This window comes from Triticum dicoccoides, chromosome 2B, assembly GCF_002162155.2.
Source record: "Triticum dicoccoides isolate Atlit2015 ecotype Zavitan chromosome 2B, WEW_v2.0, whole genome shotgun sequence".
Taxonomy (NCBI): domain Eukaryota; kingdom Viridiplantae; phylum Streptophyta; class Magnoliopsida; order Poales; family Poaceae; genus Triticum; species Triticum dicoccoides.
The window spans coordinates 463,299,457-463,325,101 of NC_041383.1; positions in this window are offsets into that span (position 1 = coordinate 463,299,457).

Below are 25,645 nucleotides of genomic sequence, written 5' to 3' on the forward strand. Positions count from 1 at the left end.
ACACAAAGCATGTCGAATCTAAGTAGATGACATGGCAATGCAAAACAACATATGCATGATATGAGCAATTTAACCCTGCCAAGTTAGAGCATACACCTCGGGGGGGGGGGATACAACTGGTCATCTGTCTCTGAATCATCCTCTAAGGAGCTATCTGTAACCAGCAAGAAATCTGCATTGACAGGTAGCACTAACTGCTCAGAAGACCTTGTTTTCACTCCAGATTTCCTATCACCGACTCAAATGGCTGATGCATAGGAAGAGTAGATGAATGTACAAACATTGTTGACCAATGGAATACATTATGAAAAAAATAGCATGGCACGATGCAATTCAGATATATGATGACTGGCTAAATAGGATGACATTGCATGATTCACGTATATAATGCCTGGCTAAAGAAGATGGCATTGCATAATTCACGTATACTCCCTTCGTTCCTAAATATTTTTCTTTTTAGAGATTTCAAATGGACTACCACATACGGATGTATGTAGACATATTTTAGAGTGTAGATTCACTCATTTTGCTCCATATGTAGTCACTCATTGAAATCTCTAATATTTACGAATGGAGGGAGTATGATATAGAAACCAAACAGGTGGCATTCACACAAAGTAAATCTAAATTAAGCTGATGACATATAAGATGTACTCCCTTCGTCCAGAAATACTTGTTGAAGGGATGGATGTATCTAGTCATATTTTAGTTTTAGATGCATCCATTTTTATTCATTTCCGTGACAAGTATTTTCGGACGGAGGGAGTATAAAGTAAGCAATGCGAGGCGCCATATGCATGATATGACCAACATCAGCATGCCAGGTTAGAGCAAACACCCCGGGGAGTAAATAGGAGTGGTTGTCTCCCTTTGAATCCCCCTCTGAACAGTTATCTTCCTATGTAATACAATGGAAACGGGGGAGGGGGCCCCCCACTTCGCCCACCATGGAGCAGTGTTTGCATGACATTATATTCCCACGCAACGCTCTTCTATTTTTCTCTACATGTTCAGCACGATTGTGTACAATAACCGGCATACATAATAAAAAACATAGTTATGTTATGTAAAGCCTAAGGGGTGCATGCATAAATCAAGACGGATGGTAGCGAACGAGTGGAAAGATCCAAAATTAATGATAGCAGGCAGATGATAGCTTCAGTTTGAAAAGATAGACGATGGCTCATCTACTGTTTGTTTCCCACCAAACATGAACCACATAGAAGACCCCAAATGAACCAGATAGTAGACAGATACTATTCGTTACTACCTCAATACGTGCCCAACGGGCATTTTAAGACTCAAGTTGGAACATTAGTTTGGACCTGACTCGGAGTCTAAGAGGTGAATAGGACGATAAAGTAGAAGGTAATAATAACCGATGTATAACATAAGCAGACACGAAAGAGTGTGACCTCTCTTTTGGAACTGTGTTGTGCTCAGGTTCATCTGCTCAGTTGATGATGGTAATGCAGTTGGCATGGCTGCCGACAATGGGGAAGATGATCTGAGGCGGCGAAAGAAGGTCTGCAGGGGGAATCTCTGCTGCTGTGCATGCTTCCGTTGATGGTGCACCTCAGGTGGGGTGGATGATGGCACGGCAGGAGCGGGACAAAACACGCAGAGTTTTCTTTGACACCTATCTGAAAATGAAGTAAATCTGTAAGAGCTCCTTAGAATTGGAGGATTCTAAAAAGGTAGGGACACGAAAAACACATGAATAGGATAGGAATGCACCTGCAAAACAGTGCAATCATAGGATTTCTGTCAACTTGGGTGTTTGGTTCACATGAATTGGAAGAACAGAGGAATGGAGAAACATGGTCAAATTAAAGTCAAACCACATGAAAATGTAAAATAAGAATCTTATTATGCCAGTCATTGTGGCAGCTTGGAGCATCTGGAAGGAGAGAAACAATCATCACTTTAGGGCTATACCTCCCTCCTTTCAGTCCTGGCTTGGCAGATTTAAGAGAGACTTTGAACTTCTACAACACAGGGTTAAATAGGCACATAGGCCTTTAATTCTATTGTAAACTCTCTTTGATAGTCCACTAAACTAGCATATCTTTCTCTTGCCACAAAGTGGCTGTGATCCACACCATGTAAATACTCCATAGTAGAGTGCCCCTTTATTTATTAATATATTAACACAGTAGGAGCCTTTCCTACTGTTTCTGGTAAAAAAAGAATCTTATTATGCCGGTAATGCACTTAGTCCTGTTCTTCATGCATATTAACTTGAAAAGGACGTCCAAGTGGATATTAAAATTCCTATGTTTTTTCTTTGAAAGAGACACCAAAGGAAAAACCCTCCAGTTTTGCTTTGCTCCATTCCTTCCAACCAAATGCACAAATAGTAGTACCATAGTAAAGTTTCCAATTCCTATGTTTTCCTTCACTTTTTCTTTGAACCAGTGGTGATTCTAGTAGGCAGTCTTCAACAGGTTGAAGCCTACCCTCGAAATATTTTGTGATCTTAGATTTGGTCTACATGAATATCATATAATGGCTATCTTGCTAAACTGACTCAAATTGTGGTTCAAAAGAGCATTTAGTTTTCTCCATGTTAACTTTGTGACCATGATTCATTTATTTCTAGATTTGGAAGTGCTTTGAACCAAAGGATCCCTGAGGAATCGACATGAATGTAGAGTAACAAAGTGATGCAACGAGTGTACAACCTCTTTGGCATAGCCTTGTAGACCTAAGCATCATTGGGTTGGACATGGAGGATGGTGATGCTGGTGTGACTGTCGAAGGCGAGGAAGAAGATCTGAGGCCTCTGGAGACGGCGTCGAGGGTACTGCTCCACTATGATGGGCGGTTCAGTCATTGGAGCAGCTTTGGTGAGGTTTACGATGGCTAGGCTGAAGCAGGACAAGACAGACAATGATAATCTGAAGTGAGAGTCTAATAGCATGTGCAATAGATGATGTAAAATACATCACCAAAAAGTGCTAGATGTAAAATGCATCAGCCGCGCCGCGGCCGCTCCAACAGATGCTGTAAATACTGTTAACTCTGAACTTAACTGAAGAAACTGAATTTTAATGTCAAAACTGAATTTTACTAACAAAACTGATTGAACTAGTAGCAGAGCACTGCAATAGAAGTTTAGGGTGTTCGAGCACTGGTAGCAGAGAAGCAGTGATCTAAATTAGCAGCCGCTCGAGCAGGGATTGCACTAGCAGAGAGCAGCTTGTGCAGTAGCACCGCGAGCGAGTGCTAAAGCAACAACTCCTGTAGCTGCCGCAGGTACTGTAGCAGCAGTAGCACAAGCAAGAGCAAGAGCAGAGCAGAGCAGCAGCAGGAACAGGAGCCAGAGCGAAGCAGCAGCATGAACGAGATCAAGAGCGGAGCATCAGCACAAACGAGAGCAAGAGCGGATAAGCAGCGCGACCGACAACAAGAGCAGAGCAGAGCAGTAGCGCAAACGAAAGCAAGAGTAGTGCAGCAGCGCGACCGACAGCAAGAGCAAAGTCGTAGCACGAGTGAGAGCCGGAGCAGAGCCACAACACGAGCGAGAGCCGGAGCAGTAACAACTAGTGCTAGTGTGGAAGTTGCCGCCAAGGAAGCAACGACATGAGGGAGAGACGCCATGGAGGAAGTGGACAGTGACAACGCCATCGATGGAGACCCACCATGGCTTCTCGGTATCGAGCACCGGTAGCCCCGTGAGATTGAATAAAAGATAAAATGCAGCGGTGAGTGCAGAACCTCCTTGGTGGCGCCGAGTAGGCCTCGGCTTCATCGGAGGAATTGGTGAGGGTGCTACGGTTCCAGTGGGGCAGGTCAACACGGCACTGTGGGGATGGAGGTGGCGTGATAGACAAGGCAAACATCGGGGCAGCTCCTTGGAGGTGGAGGACGGGGCTGCTGATCCGGCGAGACGACAAGATTGACGATGGATCCTCATTCGGTGCGGTGGATGAGGGACGTCGAGCTATTGCTATGGACGACGTCATCGGGGAAGAGGCTCCGGCTGGGCGGTGGTCGGGAGGCCGATGGAGGAGCGTGGGGCTTCGCGGGTTTTGGCAGCCTCGGTGTACGAATGGCGGGGTACGAAGGGGAAGGTAGGGGGAACCATGGCTTAGGGACACGCTTGTCCGGAATGTGGGGTAAGTTAGGAACAAACCCCCACCGGTTTTGACCACGCGACGTCGAGGCGACACTTCCGGCTGAGGGGTAGAAGGGGGATTTCACGTGTCTGGGCTGCAGGACCGATTTCGGATGAGGAGGGAGTTTTTGCGCGTGTCAAAATTTCGGGATAACGTGGCGCTGGTTGAAGAGGTGGGAGTTTCGCGACAGAAGAGACAAAAAAAATACTTGAGATTGAAAAATTCGGGACAACAAGGCGCGGATTCCATGTTCGGCAGAACAAACTTAACGTGTACAAAAAAAATACAATTCTTATGAGACACAAGAGAGTCATGCCCCCTTTTACTATATTGCTATAAATGCCACTAAAAAACTACAAGAAAACAGAAAAAAATGGGAGAACGAGATTAGCATCTATAGTACCAAATCAATTCGCACTTCCCTCAACAACAACAAAAAACAAATCAATTCCCACCACAAGAAAGAGTCAGGTCCCTTTTTATATGATTACAAATGCCAGGATCTTGAATTTGAATTTTTGAATCCACGTTATGTTGAATTCGAATATATCATTAGGCGATCTTGCGGTTTACAATGGATGTAGTCCTACAATTTGATCTTCCATCTTATGTGAACATTTTACTCCACCTATGAATATATATATTATCGTCTACCATATGGACTAAATTTGAATCAATTTTCCTTATTTGAATATGATTGTTGTCAAGTTATTTCATCATTTAAATATTATCTTGATAACAAAAAACATGCATATAGTAGTAACCATATTTAAATATGAACTACATGTACCATACGATCTCCAATTCAAATATTTGTATCCATTTTATGTTGAATTCAGATCACAGTACATTGGTCTAGGTAGCGGGATGTTCGGGATAATCTAAACCCTATTTTCATATGTATAAAATTTGGCCGAATTGGGACAAGTTTTGGTATACGCTTCTTGCAAACCGGAGCTTCTCTCGAGAAGCCTCGTGGTTCCAAGAGGGAACATGTCACCATAGAACTATATGAGTGCCATGTTGAAATTTGGAATTATTCCGAGTTCGCTTGGCCTTTTTTATACATTAATTGAGTTTCTAGTCATTTAATGTGTATAATTCAAATTTGAACTGCAAGCACATGCTCCAGTGCACCAAAGTTGGTTGAAAAATCACATGTGTGTCCTTGGGTGATTTCTAGGTTGCATGCAAGAAATGGGAATGAAATTCAAACATCTGGGCGTCGTGGCTTGGCCGAGAACATTGAGAAACTTGGTTTTTAAATTCCTGTAAATCCAAAACTCGCCTGAAAATCATGAAACTTGGCATGGTGTTATGTCATGGCACTAACATGTTGTGGTAAAAAATCTGGCTAAATTGAACAAGTTTTAGTACAAGCTTCTTGCAAACCGGAGCTTCTCTCAAGAGGCCCCATGGTTCCGAGAGGGAACGTGTCACCTTTGTGTGCGAAACAATATACGCTTCCTCCCCCTTATATTCTTCATATAGGCAACATAGAACTATATGAGTGCCCTGTTTTTGGAATTATTCCAGGTTCGTTTGGCCTTTTTTATACATTAATTGAGTTTTTGGTCATTCAATATGCATAATTCAAATTTGAACTGCAAGCACATGCTCTAGTGCACCAAAGATGGTTGAAAAATCACATCTGTGTCCTTGGGGTGAATTTCTAAGTCCCTTGCAAGAAATGGGAATGAAATTCAAACATTTGGGCGTCGTGGCTCGGTAGAGAACATTGAGAAACTTGGTTTTTAAAGTCCTGTAAATCCAAAACTTACCTAAAAATCATGAAACTTGGCATGGTGTCATGTCATGGCACTAACATGCCGTGGTAATTTTTTTGGCTGAATTGGAACAAGTTTTGGTATAAGCTTCTTACAAATTGGAGTTTCTCTCAAGAAGGCTCGTGGTTCTAAGAGGGAATGTTTCACTTTTGTGTGCGAAATGATATACGCTGCCCCCTAATTTTCTTTACAGAGGCAACATATAACTATATGAGTGTCGTGTTAAATTTTGGAATTATTCCGGGTTCATTTGGCATTTTTATACATTAATTGAGTTTCTGGTCATTTAATGTGCATAATTCAAATTTGAACTACAAGCACCTGCTCCAGTGCATCAAAGTTGGTTGAAAAATCACATGTGTGTCCTCGGGTGAATTTCTAGGTCCCATGCAAGAAATGGAACTAAAATTAAAACATCTGAGCGTTGTGGCTTGGCTGGAAAAATTGAGAAAGTTGGTTTTCTAATTCCTGTAAATTCAAAACACACATGAAAATCATGAAACTTGGCTTGGTGTCATGACTTGACACCAACATGATGTGGTAATTTTAATGTCTGATTTGCAAAGGCGCACACATTAACAATCAACAAAGTCATTTTGGAACGAGTGCTGCTACGTTACAATCGGAAACACAAGTATTATTGAAACCATGGGCGTTCTACTTACCATTTACGTGCCGCTATGCGCCCCCTTTTTTATTGGCTAGGAGGCATCGTGCGGGGTAGCTATTTTAGTACAAGAGGCGTGCGATCAGACCCTACGCGTGCTTATCGGGAGGAGAGCCCTTTGAACTCCATCTGACACCCACCTCTCTCCCAAAGTCTCCATTAATGGCGCCCGAGCCCTTGTTTAATGGCGTGGCTATGTCTCACTCGACTGAGATTTAAGAGACAAAAAAAAAAGAAAATCTAAAAATAAAATTTTGCATGGATCTTGATGTAAGATCCGACGGACCTATATAGCATCTACTACGACTTATAGGAAGACTGATGAATATACAAGGACGATGACAGTGGATACTAAATGTCTTACATATTTAGGAAGATAATTAAAAAAGCCACATGCGGTATGCCTGAAATACACAAGGGCAAAAGAAGAAGGAAGATGCATACAACGCTCTGGCTCGCTGATCTCTACTTTCTTGATGCATTGCAGGTCATGGAGACTAGCTCTTGTGGCGAGCGGCGATGATATCTTTCATCAGTTTCATGTCCTCAATACGCTGCTTGGCAGCATCCATGGATTCCTCCACCAGCCTTTCACGCTCGATGCGGAGCATGACATTCTCGTTCATATGTTTCTTGACTATGACGCCCGTCCTCTTCAATAAGGCAGTGGTCTCCTCCGACTGCTTCCCCCTTCTGGCGATCTTCGCCCTCAGCAGGTCATGCTCGGTGCGTAGCTTCGCCTTGTCCTCCCCAAGTCGTTGGATGACGCCAGTAACATTTTCAAACGAGGCATTCATCTCGTCCTGCAGCTTCATCTAGCCGGAGATCCGACCCATCAGGCCATTGAGCATAACATGCATGCGTCTGTGAGAGTCCTCGCCTGCCCACGAGGCATTTTCCCATGCCGCCGTGATGCGGGAGGACCTCCCTGCTGCATTCTCAACACGGCGACACATCTCTGCTGCTTCCGCGGCATGGCCGGACCAGTCTGGTGCATCAACAGCACGACGAGACCTCTGTGCTGCTTCGGTGGCGCGACGAGACCTCTGTGCTGTTACGGCAGCGCGGCAGGACATGTTGGCTACTTTCGCGGCAAGGCGGGACATATCTCGTGCTTCCGCTTCCATGCTCGTCTCTCCCTGGTAGTAATCTCTCGACCCAGAACTCATGTGGGCCATGGCAGACACAAGGGAACGATGATGAAAGACTTGTTTGTTTTTGTGGATGAGGAGTTGAGGAGGAATGTGTAGTCATCTTAGAGTAGAGTATTTATAACCGAGTACTAATATCCTAAGTGGGAAACCATTTGAGTTTTGATCGGTGTGAACAACTTTGCAATTAAATATAGTGTGGTAGTAATTTGGAATGTGACGAGACGCAAGCTCAAAATTTATTGACGGTTCTAGATTCGAAGTGCAGCACTATTCCCGGATGGCGTAACGTGGGCATGCTTTCTTGGCCTTGGTGTAGTAGTTTTGTAATATGCCACGGTACTTCTCTTTCTAGTCTTTTTTTCACATGCATTACATCGACAGATATCATCTCTCTCCCTCTTTCCACACACACACCTAGTCTCTTGGGACTTCTCGCACGCACCATCTCTAGCTCCCTAGGTCGATGCCACCCACATACACTTGTACTCTGAGTTTAGTACGTTATAAATGAAGAGAAGAGGTGCATGCACGCACTCGTCCTCTCTCTCACACGCATATGTAGCTACGAATTGTAGTGTTCTCAACCATCCAACTATCTCTATCATATGTTCCCGTTGCTTCTTCGCCTTGACATTGAGAAGTTTAAAACGTGGAGTCTAAGCTGAAGGCGCGAGGTTTTGGTTAATGTTCGGGCCGCACACGGCACCAACACGACACGAGCTTCATCTACCTGGTGCGGAGTCGGGTGAGTACTACTACTAGTAGTACTACTTTGATGTGTCGCGTCAACTCGCAAAAGTATGTAACACTTCCTCAACAAATAAGCATATAAAGCAGCTTATACTGCTTACCCAAAGGGTCTTTATATCTGATACGTCCATTTTGCATCATGCTTTTATGACAATATTTATTGCATTATGGGCTGTTATTTCACGTTACGTCACAATACTTATGGCTATTCTCTCTTATTTTACAAGGTTTACAGGAGGAGGGAGAATGCTGGCAGCTGGAATTCTGGGCTGGAAAAGGAGCAAATATTGGAGGCCTATTCTGCGCAACTCCAAAAGTCCTGAAACTCCACGGAATATCTTAAAATAAATAAAGAAAAATCCTCGCCAAAGATGAAGGCCAGGGGGCCCACACCCTGCTCACGAGGGTGGGGCGCCCCCCTGGGCGCGCCCCCTACCTCATGGCCCCCCTGGTGGCTCCCCGACGCCCATCTTCTCCTATATGAAGTCTTTCGATGAGAAAAAAATAGAAGGCAACCTTTCGGGACGAGACTCCGCCGCCACGAGGCGGAACCTTGGCGGAACCAATCTAGGGCTCCGACAGAGCTGTTCTGCCGGGGACACTTCCCTCCGGGAGGGGGAAATCATCACCATCATCATCACGAACGCTCCTCTCATCAGGAGAGGGAAATCTCCATCAACATCTTCACCAGCACCATCTCATCTCCAAACCCTAGTTCATCTCTTGTATCCAATTCTTGTCTCCAAGTCCGGGATTGGTGCTAGTAGGTTGCTAGTAGTGTTGATTACTCCTTGTAGTTGATGCTAGTTGGTTTATTTGGTGGAAGATCATATGTTCAGATCCTTTATGCACATTATTACCACTCTGATTATGAACATAAATATGCTTTGTGAGTAATTATGTTTGTTCCTGAGGACATGGGAGAAGTCTTGCTATTAGTAGTCATGTGAATTTGGTATTCGTTCGATATTTTGATAAGATGTATGTTGTCTAACCTCTAGTGGTGTTATGTGAACATCGACTACATAACACTTCACCATTATTTGGGCCTAGAGGAAGGCATTGGGACGTAATAAGTAGATGATGGGTTGCTAGAGTGACAGAAGCTTAAACCCTAGTTTATGCGTTGCTTCGTAAGGGGCTGATTTGGATCCATATGTTTCATGCTATGGTTAGGTTTACCTTAATACTTTTGTTGTAGTTGCGGATGCTTGCAATAGAGGTTAATCATAAGTGGGATGCTTGTTCAAGTAAGAATAGCACCCAAGCACCGGTCCACCCACATATCAAATTATCAAAGTACCGAACGCGAATCATATGAGCGTGATGAAAACTAGCTTGATGATATTCCCATGTGTCCTCGGGAGCGCTTTTCCTATTATAAGAGTTTGTCCAGGCTTGTCCTTTGCTACAAAAAGGATTGGTCCACCTTGCTGCACTTTATTTACTTTTGTTACTTGTTGCTCGTTACAATTTATCCTATCACAAAACTATCTGTTACAACTTATTTCAGTACTTGCAGAGAATACCTTGCTGAAAACCGCTTATCATTTCCTTCCGCTCCTCGTTGGGTTCGACACTCTTACTTATCAAAAGGACTATGATAGATCCCCTATACTTGTGGGTCATCAAGACTCTTTTCTGGTGTCGTTGCCGGGGAGTGAAGCGCCTTTGGTAGGTGGAATTTGGTAAGGAAAATTTTATTTAGTGTGCTGAAATTTTCTGTCACTTGTTACTATGGAAAGTAATTGTCTAAGGGGCTTGTTCGGGGTATCTTCACCCCGTCCAGTAGAGAAAAGAGTTGCTCCTCAACCTACTCAACCTACTGAACCCTATTGAAAATGAAATTCCTTTTGAGATTCCTTCGGCTTTGATGGAAAAACTGCTAGCTAACACTTTTACAGGAGATGGAACAAAGCATCCTGATGAACATCTATGCTATGTGGATGATGTTTGTGGACTATTTAAGCTTGCAGGTATACCCTATGATGTTGTTAAGAAGAAGGCCTTCCCTTTATCTTTAAAGGGAGACGCGTTGACATGGTATAGTCTATGTGATGATATGAGATCATGGAACTATAAAAGATTGAAATTGGAATTTCATCAAAAGTATTACCCTATGCATCTTGTTCATCGTGATCACAATTATATATATAATTTTTGGCTTTGCGAAAGAGAAAGCCTCGCTCAAGCTTGGGGGAGGCTTAAATCAATGTTATATTCATGCCCCAATCATGATCTCTCAAGAGAAGTAATTATGCAAAGTTTTTATGCTCGGCTTTCTGATAACAATCGCACCATGCTCGATACTTCTTGTGCTGGCTCTTTTATGATGAAGACTATTGAATTTAGATGGAATTTATTGGATAGAATTAAATGCAACTGTGAAGATTGGGACCTCGATGAAGGTAAGGAGTCAGGTATGACACCTAAGTTTGATTGTGTTAAAACTTTTGTGGATACCGATATTTTTCGTAAGTTTAGCACTAAATATGGACTTGACTCTGAGATAGTAGCTTCTTTTTGTGAAATTTTCTACTTATGTTGATCTCCCCAAGGAGGAGTGGTTTAAATATCATCCTCCCATAGAAGTAAAAGTAGCTGCACCTATTAGAGTTGCAGAAAAGATTGTCATTTATAATGATCCTATTGTTCCCACTTCTTATGTTGAGAAACCACCTTTCCCTGTTAGAATGAAGGATCATGCTAAAGCTTCAACTGTTGTTCGTAAAAGCAATACTAGAACTTATACACCTCCTGAGCAAGTCAAAGTAGAACATAATATTGCTATTGTTAAAGATCTCTTGTCTGATAATATAGATGGGCATGTTATTCAATTCTGGGGTGAAACTGCCAGAATTGCTAAACCTTGTGCTAGAGATAAACATAGACCTGTGGTAGGCGTGCCTGTTATTTCTGTTAAAATAGGAGATCATTGTTATCATGGCTTGTGTGATATGGGTGCTAGTGCTAGTGTTATACCCATTGACTTATACAAAGAAATTATGCATGAAATTGCACCTGCTGAGTTAGAAGATATTGATGTTACAATTAAACTTGCCAATAGAGATACTATATCTGCAGTGGGAATTGTTAGAGATGTTGAAGTCTTGTGTGGAAAAACCAAATATCCCGCTGATTTTCTTGTTCTTGGTTCTCCGCAAGACAACTTTTGTCTCATTATATTTGGTAGACCCTTCTTGAATACTGTTAATGCTAAGATAGATTGCGAAAAGAATGTTGTTACTATTGGCTTGGATGATATGGTTCATGAGTTTAACTTCTCTAAATTTAGTAAACAACATCGTGAGGAAGAATTGCCTAGTAAGGATGAAATTATTGGTCTTGCTTCTATTGCCGTACCTCCTAGTGATCCTTTAGAACACTATTTGCTAGACCATGAAAATGATATGTTCATGAATGAAAGAAGGGAAATAGATGAAGTATTCTTTAAACAGGAACCTATTCTGCAACACAATTTGCCCATTGAAATCCTAGGGGATCCTCCTCCACCCAAGGGTGATCCCGTGTTTGAGCTTAAACCGTTGCCTGATAATCTTAAATATGCTTATCTTGATGAAAAGAAAATATATCCTGTCATTATTAGCGCTAACCTTTCAGAGGATGAAGAAGAAAGATTATTGAAAACTCTGAAGAAGCACCGTGCCGCTATTGGATATACTCTGGATGATCTTAAGGGCATCAGTCCCACTCTATGTCAACATAAAATAAATTTGGAAGCGGATGCCAAACCAGTTTGTGATCCTCAACGATGTTTGAATCCTAAAATGAAAGAAGTGGTAAGAAAGGAAATACTCAAGCTTCTGGAGGCAGGTATAATTTATCCCGTTGCTGATAGTCAGTGGGTAAGTCCTGTCCATTGTGTCCCTAAGAAGGGAGGTATTACTGTTGTCCCTAATGATAAAGATGAGTTGATTCCGCAAAGAATTATCACAGGTTATAGGATGGTAATTGATTTCCGCAAATTAAATAAGGCTACTAAGAAAGATCATTACACCTTACCTTTTATTGATCAAATGCTAGAAATAGTATGCAAACATACACACTATTGCTTTCTAGATGGTTATTTTGGTTTCTCTCAAATACCTGTGTCGGCTAAAGATCAATCAAAGACTACTTTTACATGTCCTTTTGGTACTTTTGCTTATAGACATATGCCTTTCGGTTTATGTAATGCACCTGCTACCTTTGAAAAATGCATGATGGCTATATTCTCTGACTTTTGCGAGAAAATTTGTGAGGTTTTCATGGACGATTTTTCCATCTATGGTTCCTCTTTTGATGATTGCTTGAGCAATCTTGCTCGAGTTTTGCAGAGATGTGAAGAAACTAATCTTGTCTTGAATTGGGAAAAGTGCCACTTTATGGTTAATGAAGGTATTGTCTTGGGGCACAAAGTTTCTGAAAGAGGTATTGAAGTTGATAAAGCCAAGGTTGATGCTATTGAAAATATGCCATGTCCCAAGCACATCAAAGGTATAAAAAGTTTCCTTGGTCATGCTGGATTTTATAGGAGGTTCATTAAGGACTTCTCAAAAATCTCTCGGCCTCTGACTAATTTATTTCAAAAAGGTGTACCATTTGTCTTTGATAATGATTGTGTAGAAGCATTTGAAATACTTAAGAAAGCATTAGTCTCTGCACCTGTTGTTCAGCCACCTAATTGGAATTTGCCCTTTGAAATTATGTGTGATGCTAGTGATTATGCTGTAGGTGTTGTTCTAGGGCAAAGAGTTGATAAGAAATTAAATGTTATCCATTATGCTAGTAAGACTCTAGACAATGCTCAAAGAAATTATGCTACTACCGAAAAGGAACTTTTAGCAGTTGTATTTGCTTGTGATAAATTCAGACCCTATATTGTTGATTCTAAAGTAACTATTCACACTGATCATGCTGCTATTAAATATCTTATGGAAAATAAAGATGCAAAACCTAGACTTATTAGATGGGTTCTCCTGCTGCAAGAATTTGATTTACATATTGTTGATAGAAAAGGAGATGAGAACCCCGTTGCAGACAACTTATCTAGGTTAGAGAATGTTCTTGATGACCCACTACCTATTGATGATAGCTTTCCTGATGAACAATTAAATGTCATAAGCACTTCTCGTAGCACTCCATGGTATGCTGATTATGCTAATTATATTGTTGCTAAATTTATACCACCTAGCTTCACATACCAACAAAATAAAAAGTTTTTCTATGACTTGCGACATTACTTTTGGGATGACCCACATCTTTATAAAGGAGTAGATGGTGTTATTAGACGTTGTGTACCTGAGCATGAACAGGATCAGATCCTACGCAAGTGTCACTCCGAAGCTTATGGAGGACACCACACTGGAGATAGAACTGCACATAAGGTATTGCAATCCGGTTTTTATTGGCCTACTCTCTTCAAGGATGCCCGTAAGTTTGTTTTGTCTTGCGACGAATGTCAAAGAATTGGTAATATTAGTAGACGTCAAGAAATGCCTATGAATTATTCACTTGTTATTGAACCATTTGATGTTTGGGGCTTTGATTATATGGGACCTTTTCCTGCCTCTAATGGATATACTCATATTTTATTTGCTGTTGATTACGTTACTAAGTGGGTTGAAGCTATTCCAACTAGTAGTGCTGATCATAACACTTCTATTAAAATGCTTAAGGAAGTTATTTTTCCGAGGTTTGGAGTCCCTAGGTATTTAATGACTGATGGTGGTTCACACTTTATTCATGGTGCTTTCCGTAAGATGCTTGCTAAATATGACGTTAATCATAGAATTGCATCTCCATATCACCTGCAGTCTAGTGGTCAGGTAGAATTGAGCAATAGAGAGCTCAAATTAATCTTTCAAAAGACTGTCAATAGGTCTAGAAAGAATTGGTCCAAGAAACTGAATGATGCATTATGGGCCTATAGAACTGCATACAAAAATCCTATGGGTATGTCTCCGTATAAAATGGTTTATGGAAAAGCTTGTCACTTACCTCTCGAACTAGAACATAAGGCATATTGGGATATTAAAGAGCTCAACTATGATTTCAAACTTGCCAGTGAGAAGAGGTTATTTGATATTAGCTCACTTGATGAATGGAGAACCAAAGCTTATGAAAATGCCAAGTTGTTTAAAGAAAAGGTTAAAAGATGGCATGACAAAAGGATACAAAAGCGTGAGTTTAATGTAGGTGATTATGTATTGCTATACAACTCTCGTTTAAGATTTTTTGCAGGAAAACTTCTCTCTAAATGGGAAGGTCCCTACGTTATCGAGGAGGTCTATCATTCCGGTGCCATAAAAATCAACAACTTCGCGGGCACAAATCCGAAGGTGGTAAACGGTCAAAGGATCAAACACTATATTTGAGGTAATCCCATAAATGTTGAAACTAATATTATTGAAACCGTAACCCCGGAGGAATACATAAAGGACACTTTCCAGAATGTTCTAGACTCCGAAAAGGAATAGGTATGTGGTACGGTAAGTAAACCGACTCCAAAACAATTTTTAAGGCAAAATTTCTCTGTTTTGGAATATTTAGAAAAATAGAAAAATAAGTAGCAGTCCAAGGAGGACACGAGGCCTCCACGAGGGTGGAGGGCACGCCCTACCCCCCTGGGCGCACCCCCCTACCTCGTGAGCACCTCGTGTGCCCTCCGGACTCCGTTTTCTTGCACGATACGTATTTTGGTCGGTAAAAATTCATTATATATATTCCCAAAGGTTTTGACTCTCGTATCACGCAAATCTCCCCTGTTCTTGTTTCGAGCTGTTTTTCTAACAGGTCTAGATCATCATGACGGCCCCAAGTGCTTCCAAGGACAAGTTCTTCGAGAAGGTGATCAACACTTACCTCACGGAGGTGCTACGACACCCTCAAACCATTGAGATGCGTGATGGGTTGCTGCACATCCGCGATGTTGAGGGACCAAAGGGAACCGGAAGCATGGAGTCGAGGCTCGAAGCAATGGAGCAACAAGTTTTCAAGTGTCAGGGGATGGTGGAGCGTGGAATCAAGGCTACCCACAAGATGCTCGTGGAGTTCACCAAAAACTACGAGCCGGATGCCAAGAAGACTGAGGAGTCCATCTTCAAGCTACATGAGAAGATCGAGCACCTCCAAGCCCAAATCTATGATCTGCAAAACCAAAACTGTGAGTATGAATATAGATTCAAAAGGATGAGTTTGGCTGCAGATTTGAGGATTCCGGAGACTCGATGATCCTTCTATGATGGTGAGCCTATGCCATGGAAGGTGGATGACAAGCTCGCATCATCAACAACACCTCCACCGCCAACAACAAAGAAGGAGACATAATCACATGGGTATGGGCACTCCCCTTGGCAACTGCCAAGCTTGGGGGAGGTGCCCTGGTATCGTATCACCATCACAACTCCTATCTTTATCGTTTTTCTTAGTTTGATCCTTTTAGTAGTATCTTGATTTAGTAGAATAAAGTCATGGCATGATCTAGTTTTGAGTTTTACTTTATGATCCTTCTTTGTAATCGAGTCTGTGAGCTATATAATAAAGATTAGTGTTGAGTCAAGGGCTTGAGTATTTTGCCATGATCTTGGGTGATTAGAAGAAAAAGAATAAAAAGAATCAAAGAGTTCATATTGATCTTAGTGAAAGTAATGACTTCACATAGAAAGAGTATGATGATTAAAGGTTGTTGGAATTTGGAAAATATAGCTTTGGTCATCGTTGCAATTAATAGGAAGTAATAAGGAAAGAGAGGTTTCACATATAGATATATTATCATTGACATCTTTTATGATTGGGAGCACTCATTAAAATATGACATGCCAAAGAGTTGATGTTGGACAAGGAAGACAACATAATGAGTTATGTTTTCTTACATCTGAGATAAAGTATGTTGTCATGGATCCTCTACCGTGTTGAGCTTGCATTTCCCCCTCATGCTAGCCAAATTCCTAGCACCAAGTAGAAATACTACTTGTGCTTCCAAATACCCTTAAACCAGTTTTGCCATGAGAGTCCACCATATCTACCTATGGATTGAGTAAGATCCTTCAAGTAAGTTGTCATCGGTGCAAGCAATAAAAATTGCTCTCTAAATATGCATGACTTATTAGTGCGGAGAAAATAAACTTTGTACGAACTTGTTGTGGATGCAATAAAAGCGACAGACTGCATAATAAAGGTCTACATACAAGGGGCAATATAAAGTGACGTTCTTTTGCATTAAGATTTTGTGCATCAACCCTAAACGTGCATGACAACCTCTGCTTCCCTCTGCGAAGGGCCTATCTTTTATTATTATCCTCTACCATATGCAAGAGTCACGGTGATCTTCACCTTTCTTTTTTCATTTTATCCTTTGGCAAGCTCAACATGTTGGAAAGAACACGATATATATATATCTAATTGGATGTGGGGGAGCATCAATTATTATTGTTGACATTACCCTTGAGGTAAAAGGTTGTGGGGCAAAACTATAAGCCCCTATCTTTCTCTGTGTCCGATTAAAACTCCGTAACCACAAGTATTGCGTGAGTGTTAGCAATTATAAAGGACGAAGTGATAGTTGAGTATGTGGACTTGCTTTTAAGCTCTGACATAGACTCTTTCCGATGTTATGATAAATTGCAATTGCTTCAATGACTGAGGTTATAATTTGTTGGCGCTCAATAATGTTTCTGATTCATACTTTGGCTTTGGGAAAAGATCATCGTTTGAACATGAGTAATCATATGACAAAGTCTATTTATGTCGCTGTTATAGAAATAATCATGATGCCTTCATGTCCGTATTTTATTTTTATCGACGCCTCTACCTCTAAACATGAGGACAAATTTATTGTTATCGGCTTTTCGCATGAGGACAAGCGAGGTCTAAGCTTGGGGGAGTTCATACGTCCATTTTGCATCATGCTTTTATGACAATATTTATTGCATTATGGGCTGTTATTTCACGTTATGTCACAATACTTATGGCTATTCTCTCTTATTTTACAAGGTTTACATGAGGAGGGAGAATGCCGACAGCTGGAATTCTGGGCTGGAAAAGGAGCAAATATTGGAGGCCTATTCTACGCAATTCCAAAAGTCTTGAAACTCCACGGAATATCTTAAAATAAATAAAGAAAAATCGTCGCCAAACATGAAGGCCAGGGGGCCCACACCCTGCTCATGAGGGTGGCCCCCCCTGGGCGGCCCCCTACCTCGTGGGCCCCCTGGTGGCTCTCCGACGCCCATCTTCTCCTATATGAAGTCTTTCGATGAGAAAAAAATAGAAGGCAACCTTTCGGGATGAGACTCCGCCGCCACGAGGTGGAACCTTGGCGGAACCAATCTAGGGCTCCGGCAGAGCTGTTCTGCCCGGGACACTTCCCTCCGGGAGGGGGAAATCATCACCATCGTCATCACCAATGCTCCTTTCATCGGGAGAGGGCAATCTCCATCAACATCTTCACCAGCACCATCTCATCTCCAAACCCTAGTTCATCTCTTGTATCCAATTCTTGTCTCCAAGTCCGAGATTGGTGCTAGTAGGTTGCTAGTAGTGTTGATTACTCCTTGTAGTTGATGCTAGTTGGTTTATTTGGTGGAAGATCATATGTTCAGATCCTTTATGCACATTATTACCCCTCTGATTATGAACATGAATATGATTTGTGAGTAATTAGGTTTGTTCCTGAGGACAAGGGAGAAGTCTTGCTATTAGTAATCATGTGAATTTGGTATTCGTTCGATATTTTGATAAGATGTATGTTGTCTAACCTCTAGTGGTGTTATTTGAACGTCGACTACATAACACTTCACCATTATTTGGGACTAGAGGAAGGCATTGGGAAGTAATAAGTAGATGATGGGTTGCTAGAGTGACAGAAACTTAAACCCTAGTTTATGTGTTGCTTCGTAAGGGGCTGATTTGGATCCATATGTTTCATGCTATGGTTAGGTTTACCTTAATACTTTTGTTGTAGTTGCGGATGCTTGTAATAGAGGTTAATCATAAGTGGGATGCTTGTTCAAGTAAGAACAGCACCCAAGCACCGGTCCACCCACAGATCAAATTATCAAAGTACCGAACGCGAATCATATGAGCGTGATGAAAACTAGCTTGACGATATTCCCATGTGTCCTCGGGAGCACTTTTCCTATTATAAGAGTTTGTCCAGGCTTGTCCTTTGCTACAAAAAGGATTGGGCCACCTTGCTGCACTTTATTTACTTTGTTACTTGTTTCTCGTTACAATTTATCCTATCACAACACTATCTGTTACCACTTGTTTCAGTACTTGCACAGAATACCTTGCTGAAAACCGCTTATCATTTCCTTCTGCTCCTTGTTGGGTTCGACACTCTTACTTATCGAAAGGACTATGATAGATCCCCTATACTTGTGGGTCATCAATATCCAACAGACACAAAATATCCGTTCGACTGTTGGAAATTACTTTAACTGCTGATCTGATGTCGAAGTAATTGTTGCATCGCCACCAAAGTCCACCATCTCTTAAGCTAAAATAGACCAAGCTAACCCCTATATTAGCATATTACTAAGGTAATCAAATGGCACTGTAGAATCATTTAGGAGGTGAGCTTGTCAATCTGAATGTGGAGGGACACCATCCTTGACAACCCAGCCCCGACCAGCAGCTTGGGTGGAACTGTGAAGAAGGTCAGCTCCTGCACGGCGATGGCACCGGGATCCTTGCTGCTTGTCACCTCGATTTCCACCTTGACGGCATTGGTCATTCCTTTGGGATCCCCCGGCAGGCCATTCGCCAACAGCTTGGCCATGGAGTGCGGAGGTGGGGAAGCCCTCGCTATGATGCAGACGACGAACACGGTGCTAGGCGCACCGATGTCAAGCATGCTGCTGGCCAAGAAAAATGCAAGGTCGTCCTCCTCCGCGAACAGCAAGAGTCGCGGCTCCGACACTAGCACTTGCAGCTGGAGCACCTCGCATACTAGATCCTGTGCATGAGCATGTGATGCACAATGCTGATGTGGTGGAGGAGCGCCGGCGGCGGGCCTTTGTAGCCGTAGATGGGCATGGGGCATTTGAAGGGTGCGAGTGGACACACGTTCTGGTGATCGGCGAGCTTGTGGTAAGTGACATAGAGCCCATGGCCTTCTTGCAGGCACTCCACCCTCACCGAGGAGAGGAGGGCATCCATCACCGTGTTCTGCATGTCGAAGCCACCACCGCGCTCGCACTTCTGGCACTGTCGCTGGTTCCCAGGGCGCTCGCCGCGGCAGTCCACATAGGCCAGGTGCCCTCCCTTGCACTACACAAATCAATCAAAAAACACATCAATCAAGAAATCTGCACCTTGCTCGATCAGCCAAATGGACGAGGTGTATTCGAACCTCATACACTGGAGGCTTCAAGGGGCGGTGGCACAAGGGGCGGTGGAGCAATGTGAGGTCCATAGAGACCATAGAGAGCTCCATCATCGGGTCCTGTTCCGTCGGCATGATCTTGCCCTCCTCGTGCACCACAATCTCTCGCTGTAGGGTCGGGGCATTAGAAAGTTTTACCATCACATATTCATACTACTTCAAGGTGCATTAAATCAGCACATGCAAGTATCAAAAGGAAGCCCACGTCATGCATGCATGTGTTGTAATTAATGCATTGGTAAACACAAATTATTGAAATATATCGAGGGCACTGCTTTGATGTGTCGCGTCAACTCGTACAACAAGGAGAAGTTTGATTACAACACCCTCTCCCTCGCCCATAAGCGTGGTGGCTCGCAGGACTAGGAGAAGCTTTCGTTGCACGCTCTCCCTCTCGCACGCGATGGACATGCAACAGTTCATTCGGTGTCAGATGGCCAGAAGCATACTAGTTGTACTCCACTGTAGTAGTACCATCATTGTTCGACTTACCGAAGAGGCGAAGAGCCAAGCGCAACTCGAACGCTCGTGTGGCAGTTTCATGTGTAGGGGAGGTAGTAGTATAGTAATATAGTCTAGGATAGCGTGTATCGTGCCTCGAAGCTTAAAACCGTTGGAGTCGGCTCCATGCTATGTGATAACCCACAAGTTTAGGGGATCGCAACAATTTTTGAGGGTAGAGTATTCAACCCAAATTTGTTGATTCGACACAAGGGGAGCCAAAGAATATTCTCAAGTATTAGCAGCTGAGTTGTCAATTCAACCACACCTGGAAACTTAGTATCTGCAGCAAAGTGTTTAGTAGCAAAGTAATATGATAGTGGTGGTAACGGTAACAAAAGTAAAGACAGCCAAAGTAATGTTTTTGGTATTTTGTAGTGATTGTAACAATAGCAACGGAAAAGTAAATAAGTGTAAACCAGTATATGGAAAACTCGTAGGCACCGGATTAGCGATGGATAATTATGCCGGATGTGGTTCATCATGTAGCAGTCATAACATAGGGTGACACAGAACTAGCTCCAGTTCATCAATGTAATGTAGGCATGTATTCCGTATATAGTCATACGTGCTTATGGAAAAGAACTTGCATGACATCTTTTGTCCTACCCTCCCGTGGCAGCGGGGTCCTATTGGAAACTAAGGTATATTAAGGCCTCCTTTTAATAGAGAACCGGAACAAAGCATTAGCACATAGTGAATACATGAACTCCTCAAACTATAGTCATCACCGGGAGTGGTCCCGATTATTGTCACTTCGGGGTTGCCGGATCATAACACATAGTAGGTGACTATAGACTTGCAAGATAGGATCAAGAACACACATATATTCATGAAAACATAATAGGTTCAGATCTGAAATCATGGCACTCGGGCCCCAGTGACAAGCATTAAGCATAGCAAAGTCATAGCAACATCAATCTCAGAACATAATGGATACTGGGGATCAAACCCTAACAAAACTAACTCGATTACATGATAAATCTCATCCAACCCATCATCGTCCAGCAAGCCTACGATGCAATTACTCACGCATGGCAGTGAGCATCATGAAATTGGTGATGGAGGATGGTTGATGATGACTACGACGATGAATCCCCCTCTCCGGAGCCCCGAGCGGACTCCAGATCAGCCCTCCCGAGAGAGATTAGGGCTTGGCGGCAGCTCCGTATCGTAAAACGCAATGATTTCTTCTCTCTGATTTTTTTCTCCCCAAAAGTCAATATATGGAGTTGGAGTCGGCGTCGGAGGGCCACCAGGGGGCCCACGAGGTAGGGGGGCGCGCCCAGGGGGAGCGCGCCCCCCACCCTCGTGGACAGGGTGTGGGCCCCCTGGTCTTCATCTTTTGCGAGGATTTTTCTTTATTTTTTCTAAGGTGTTCCGTGGAGTTTCAGGACATTCCGAGAATTTTTATTTTCTGCACATAAAACAACACCATGGCAGTTCTTGCTAAAAACAGCGTCAGTCCGGGTTAGTTCCATTCAAATCATACAAGTTAGAGTCCAAAACAAGGGCAAAAGTGTTTGGAAAAGTAGATACGACGGAGACGTATCAACTCCCCCAAGCTTAAACCCTTGCTTGTCCTCAAGCAATTCAGTTGACAAACTGAAAGAGAAAAAGAAAAACTTTTACAAACTATGTTTGCTCTTGTTGTTGTAAGCATGAAAAGCCAGCATTCAAGTTTCAGCAATTATTATGAACTAACCATACTCACAATGACACGTAGGTCTCACAATTACTCATATCAATAGCATAATCAGCTAGCGAGCCATAATAATAAAACTCGGGTGACAACACTTTCTCAAAATAATCATAACATGATATAACAAAATGGTATCTCGCTAGCCCTTTCTGAGACCACAAAACATAAATGCAGAGCACCTTTAAAGATCAAGGACTGACTAAACATTGTAATTCATGGTAAAAGAGATCCAGTCAAGTCATACCCAATATAAACCAATAATAATGAATGCAAACGACAGTGTGCTCTCCAGCGGGTGCTTTTTAATAAGAAGGGTGATGACTCAACATAAAAGTAAATGGATAGGCCCTTCGCAGAGGGAAGCAAGGATTTGTAGAGGTGCCAGAGCTCGGTTTTGAAATAGAGATAAATTATATTTTGAGCGGCATACTTTCATTGTCAACATAACAACTAAAAGACGACGATATCTTCCATGCTAAACAGATTATAGGCGGTTCCCAAACAGAATGGTAAAGTTTATACTCCCCTTCCTCCACAAGCATCAATCCAGGGCTTGCTCGAAACAACGAGTGCCTCCAACATTCAACGGGTCCCAAGGGGAGTTTTGTTTGTAGTTATTTGATTTAGTTTGCATAAAGCATGGGACTGGGCATCCCGGATACCAGCCATTTTCTCGTGAATGAGGAGCGGAGTCCACTCCTCTTGAGAATAACCCGCCTAACACGGAAGATAAGGGCAGCTCTAGTTGACATATGAGCTATTCGAGCATGCAAAACAGAATGTTTATTTGAAGGTTTAGAGTTTGGCACATACAAATTTACTTGGAACGGCAGGTAAATACCGCATATAGGTAGGTATAGTGGACTCATATGGAATAACTTTGGGGTTTAAGGAGTTTGGATGCACAAGCAGTATTCCCGCTTAGTACAGGTGAAGGCTAGCAAAAGACTGGGAAGCGACCAACTGAGAGAGCGACAACAGTCGTAAACATACATTAAAATTAATTCACACCGAGTACAAGCATGAGTAGGATATAATCCACCATGAACATAAATATCGTGAAGGCTATGTTGATTTGATTCAACTACATGCGTGAACATGTGCCAAGTCGAGTCACTCAATACATTTAAAGGAGGATACCACCCCATCATACCACATCATAATCATTCTAATAGCATGTTGGCACGCAAGGTAAACCATTATAACTCATAGCTAATCAAGCATGGCACAAGCAACTATAATCTTTAAATGTCATTGCAAATATGTTTACTTCATAATAGCTGAATCAGGAACAATGAATCATCATATTTACAAAAACAAGAGAGGTCGAGTTCATACCAGCTTTTCTCTTCTCAATAAGTCCATCATATATCATCATCATTGCCTTTCACTTGCACGACCGAACGGTGTGTATAATAATAAGAGTGCACGTGCATTGGACTAAGCTGGAATCTGCAAGCATTCAACTCAAGAGAGAAGATAAGTAATATGGGCTCTAAGTTAAATAAACAATCATGCATATAAGAGCCACTAAGCATTTTCAATATAGTCTTCTCGACCCCCAAAGAAAGGAAAAGAAATAAAAACTATTTACACGGGAAAGCTCCTAACAAGCAAAAGAAGAACGAGAAATATTTTTAGGTTTTTCATTTTAATTCTACTGCAAGCATGAAAGTAAACTCACTAATTTTTTTGATTTTTTCTTAAGGTTTAACAAACACACAAGAAGAAAGCAGGAAAAAGAAATTTAAACTAGCGTGGATAATACAATGAAAGAGTATGAGCACCGACATCTAGCAATGAGTGTGTGTAAACATAAATGTAATGTCGGTGGGAAATACGTACTCCCCCAAGCTTAGGCTTTTGGCCTAAGTTGGTCTATTGCCAGGGATGGCCTGGCGGATATCCGTAGGTGAAGCTGGGGTCGTAGTGTGATGCAGCGGCTATCGCCGCCTGAGCTGTAGCGTGGAGTTGAGCAGCCTCCACTCTCCTTTCGTACTCATCTACCTCCTCTCTGGTAATAATATATCTTCTTTTTGCCTGTGAATCAAAGAAAGCAGGAGCAGGAAGAGCAACATGGACTACATGACGTCTGTCAAAGATTAGTCGATACTGGAGAGGTGGTTCAGTCCTCTCAAAAAACTGGTGGGAAACCATGGAATCAAAATCTAAATAAGAAGGGGGTAATTCCATATCACCCTCACGAATGTCTATCTCAAGAAAATTAGCTAAGCGGGTTGCATAAATTCCTCCAAAGAAATCTCCGCTATGTCTATTCTGATGCAACCTGCGAGCTACGATGGCTCCCAAATGATAAGATTGGTCTCCTAACACAGCACTCCTGAGAATACTAAGATCAGGGACACACATGTGACATGCTTCATCCTTAGCATTTATGCATCTACCTATGAAGAGAGCAAAATAATGTATAGCAGGAAAGTGAATGCTCCCTATAGTAGCTTGCGTTATATCTCTAGATTCCCCCACAGTTATTCTAGCAAGAAAGTCTCTATATTCGGATTAGGGGGATCCCTGACATTACCCCAAGATGGAAGTTTGCAAGCAGAAGTGAAATCCTCTAAGTCCATGGTATAAGATTTGTCATAAAGGTCAAACATGACTGAAGGAGAATTACAAGAAGATGAAAACTCAAACCTTCTCACAAATGAACTTGTGAGATCATAATACTGGGGGCATTTGTCAGCTTCAAAGTCCTCAAGACCGGCGTTACTCAAATATGTGCTAAATTCTTCTTTGATTCCCACTTGATTCATAAAATTTTCCGATGGCCATTCACAAGGCCTCACAGGAGCGTCTCTTGGTGGTTCCTCGTTAGCGTCACATATTGCAAGCCTGGGACCTTGCTTCCTTGAAGGACCACCTTGGAACATCCTCCTAAGCATATATTTTTTCTCTGAAAAATTTCTGAAATTTTTAGTAACTTCAAATAAAAGTGAACCAACTTCAATAAGATTGATAGTAATAACTCCCACAAGTGCCTAGAGCCTATATAAAGCATTGGAACTACTTGGAACCATATAAATTTGTCATGAAAGCTCAAGAACATGGTCGCCTATGCAGCACAAATTTGCAACGAATAAAGCACTAGAACAAAAACTAATTGGACCAATGGAGGAGTCACATACCAAGGAACAATCTCCCCAAGCAGTTTTGCGAGTGGTGCTTTGAGCAAGGAGATCGAAAATCACAGCAACGGGGGCTGGAACTCGTGCTTGAGTTGGTTTTCCGTGTTTGTGTGAGGCAGAGGAAGAAGATGGGTGCAGGAATAAGTGGAGGAGGGCCACCATGGGCCCACGAGGCAGGGGGGCGCGCCCAGGGGGGTAGGGCGCGCCCTCCACCCTCGTGGCCAGGTGGCAGCTCCCCCAGTGGTAATTTTTGCATAGTAAATTCTTAAATATTCCCGAAATAATCATATTAAATTGGCATGGCATTCTGAGGACTTTTATTTTCGGGATATTTTTATATTGCACGGATAAGTCAGGAGACAGACAGAAAAATACTATTTTACTTTATTTCTACTAAATAACAGAAAATATAAAGAGGCTACAGAAGG